Below are 4,114 nucleotides of genomic sequence, written 5' to 3'. Positions count from 1 at the left end.
ATATATTCAATATATGCAAAATCCAATGATAAAAATTATTNTAAAGAGATTTTAAATATTTTTATTTTAATGATTACAAATTTAAAATTTCTTATATATTTTTGAATTTTGAATCTAAATAATATGAGTTGTATGCAGTTTTTACCGTTAAGAATGATACTTAACGTCATACTTTTTCTTATGGCGCATAAGGTTTTTGTACGTACTATCGAATAAATTAAATATTTATTTTAAAAAAATTGTTTTTGTCAGAGATAGTGTATAGTATTATTTCTATTTGACGTCATTTCACATTATCCCATTATAAAAAAAAAAAAGAGCACAGGAATGACGTCAAGTGACGTAAAAATGTACACTGGTCTAACTAAACCAAAACACATTGAATAAAGTAAATATACTGTATTTCCTAGATTAAAAAAATAGCTATTTAAATTCAGTTATATTAATTCAAACGAGTATTAGTGATCCATTTGTTTTAAAATAGGCTATATATATCTTGTATGCCTCACAATACGAATGTCACGTGTCGTAAACTCGTTCAGTGAATGGTTTCAATGAACGAGTTTGAATTACCACGTCTCATCCGTTAGCATTAAATTGATGTAAATGTCAATCGTGATCGTTCTCATAATCTAATTAATGATTTATATATTTAAAATCAGTTAACTATTTAACAACACTATTAATAAAACTATATCTTGTAACTCTCATTATATGATTCCTAAGAAGTCCTTCTTCCCTGTCTATTATCGGGTTTGGGCAAGCCACAATGGTGACGAAATCAATGGCGACCAAAATCTCAAGCTCAAATTAACACTCGGGGGCTCGGGGCTCAAGTCCTGTTAGTCCTTATATACAGTAGATCCGTCCCTGGTTTTAATAAAAAGTAAAAACTCGATTATCCGAAGCAGAAAATGTTTTGAGTCTCCTTTAATTAAAAAAATAAGCCCAATTTTAGACACAGAAAAATTACTACCTCTGAAAGACTACCCGTGGCTCCTCAAAGGCAGCTTTTATGTTGCCTATGGACATTGGCAAATCAAGTATCATTCAGGTTTGTTTATACGAAGCAATATATAAAATTACATGCAGTATATAAGAGAATAGCAGATTATATATATATATATAATACATATTTAATGCGATTGTATTATCCAGTGAATGGATGTGACGTTGCTCTTTTATGGTGTAACTAAACTGAGTTTAAAATCAACAAATAATTGGTATTAAATACAAAACATTTTTCTTTCTTTCTTTCTTTTCTCTAAGGGTATTGGCGATCGTTTTAATAGGTCTAAACGGACTGCGTGGAATATTTTAAATAACGTTGTTAATTCTCTCTTAGTGTTAAATGAAAATGAAAAAAATAATCTCTCGGCCATCACAGAGCAGGACGATGTAAGAATAATGGAAATTTTTATACCCAATATGGTTTTCCCGGAATTAGAGGCTCTATTAATGAAAAGCATATGGCTATTAAGACATCAACTGAAGAAGCAGCAGCTTATTTCAATAGAAATAAGTATTACTCTATCATATAAGTTTAGTTTATAATGAAAAAATGGTATTCAAATGATACAATTTCTCGAGAAGTCATGTAGTTCGAGAAGTCGAACTTACGTAGTTTTGGATTATTATTAATGCTGTTCATTTCTTTACGATTTATTTAATGCTCTGAACATAACATTTCTGAAGATTCCAAACGCGTGCAAAGTAAACTTCACTTTTAATCATTAATTTTTTTCACATTTGTTTATGAAAAAAAGTCATCTAAAGCTATTGAACCTTACAATAAAAATAGATCATTGTAAACATTTTATACAACAAATAACAAATCCATTTTCATTACTTTGTACAGAAAGTACAGTAATTTTGGAAGCAGCCATATTGAATTAGCTCAAAGCTCGACATCGAACTAGCTAGCACTCCGAGCTTAACAATTTCGCTAAACATGACGTTATATAGCTCTAAAGTAAACGCACCCACAGAGACCAAACTCTCCACGTAATTGGAAATCGCTACGTCATATGTCGATGGTAGCGCCGCGAAGTTAGGTCATATACGTAACATTACGTTAGATGTTGTGTAAATTAATTTATCTACGTATACAGCAATGGCATTACAGTATTTACCGTTGATCAAACTTTAAATACACCAAAAACACAAAAACAAACGAGTTTCTGCATTATTCGAAAGTTTCATATCTCTTCAAGTTCGGATAATCGAGTTTCCATTATATGAATTACTGTATTTAAAAAGACGAGAATAATATATACTGAGAAAAAAACAAGTATCTCGTTTAGGTATGCCATAATATATTACAAACGATTAATAGAATCACCGCATAGCTTTTAACTTAATATTATAGACTGTATGGAGATGGCCGGATAGCCGTGCGGTTAAAAATGAAGAATGTAAAACAGATTCAACTATAGAATGACTAATTATAAAATAATCACCTATTGTCGAGTCTAAAATTGATCCATCTTATTGATTTTATTTAGAAAAAAACAAAACAGAAATTGTTACAAAATGAAAATACAGTGAAACCCGCTAATGTGACCACCTGTGTAAGATGACCACTTTGACCTAATCCCTTCAGTGGTCACATTAACAGGTTTCACTGCAATTGTATATCAGATTATCAAGATGAATAGTCAATTTTTGCATTTCGTAGTATAACGAAACATAGTTACAGTGAAACGCGAACACCCTATAACGAAACTGTTAAAGAGGTGCCCGTCCAAATGGGGTTTTATACTGATGTATTTTAACCAATACTATAAAACTGGGTCCATCAGTGGCCGAATAATACTACTGAATACTGGTGATTAGTCGCGGGTTCATGCCTAACTAACGAGCTGGTCACGTGGAGTTTTCCTAATTTTCTTACGTGTCTAGCAACTAAATAGGAGCTAGTTTCCAATAGAAAGTCCTCGCGGGCGACACCCTCATTGCAGATGACCTATATGTTGATCTGTTAATAGAGTGAGTTCAGTTCCCATAAAATAAAGATTAAATATTTGCAAACCAAAATTGTACCTAGAGCTTCTCTTTTCGTCTGACTTTATCGCTTTTCTACTCAAGATGAAAGGCTGCTTGCATAAGCTATAGCTCTAAGTTGATTATTTGGGTGTTCTAGTTTATAGTTTACAATGAGATACATCTACAATCAATATTGCAGAATAAAGAAGATTGTAGCTTTTTTTTTTTAAACTCATTTCGCCCTGTGGGCATTAAGAGGGCCTCTTTTAGCAATCCCGTTATGGGTTCGGCCAGGCCCACAATGGGGCGATTGGGTGGTGAGGGACGGAGATCGACATATCCATTCGGACCATCCCCCGAAGAATTTCTGGGGATTTTTTGACCCGTCAGAATTCGATCTCGGGTTCCCCAGAGCGGAAGGCTGCTATCTTAACCACTCGGCCATCTGGTCTACGGCCGAGCGGTTAACGTGGCAGTTTATCATTCTGAGGGGCCCGAAATAGAATCCGGACGGTGGAAAAACTCCAGGAAATTTTTGAAAGTGTTCTGTCCGAATATGTTTGACTTTCCTCCTGTGAGTCTGACCTAATCTATAATGAGCTGGGCCGGATGGCCGAGCGGTCAAGGTGGCAGCCTACCGCTTCGACTGAAATAATTAAATCCTAAATATGCGGCCGGATGGCCGAGCGGTCAAGGTGGCAGCCTACCGCTCCGGGGGACCCGGAATCGAATCCTGACGGGTCGAAAAAAAACACCAGGAATTTTTCGGGGGTGGTCACGCCGGTTATGTCGGGTCCCGTCCCTCAACACTCGGCAGCCCCATTGTGGGCCTGGCCGAATCCATAATGGGATCGCTAAAAGAGGTCCTCTTAGTGCTCACAGGGTGGAAAGATTGGCGGCCGGATGGCCGAGCGGTCAAGGTGCCAGCCTACAGCTCTGCGGGATCCGGGTTCGAATCCGAACGAGATTTAAAAAAAAATTATTCTTAATATAATAAAAATAAGATTTTAAATTTTATCTAAATATTTAAAATAATATAAAATAAATAAATATGAAAAATATATTTTAAAATATTACAAGAAAATCGATTAAATATTCGTAAATTCCTAATAGAAATAATTATAGCTGG

The sequence above is a fragment of the Centruroides sculpturatus genome, unplaced genomic scaffold, assembly GCF_000671375.1.
Source record: "Centruroides sculpturatus isolate CEXI.00-Female unplaced genomic scaffold, Cexi_2.0 scaffold756, whole genome shotgun sequence".
Taxonomy (NCBI): domain Eukaryota; kingdom Metazoa; phylum Arthropoda; class Arachnida; order Scorpiones; family Buthidae; genus Centruroides; species Centruroides sculpturatus.
This window is presented reverse-complemented; position numbering follows the sequence as displayed.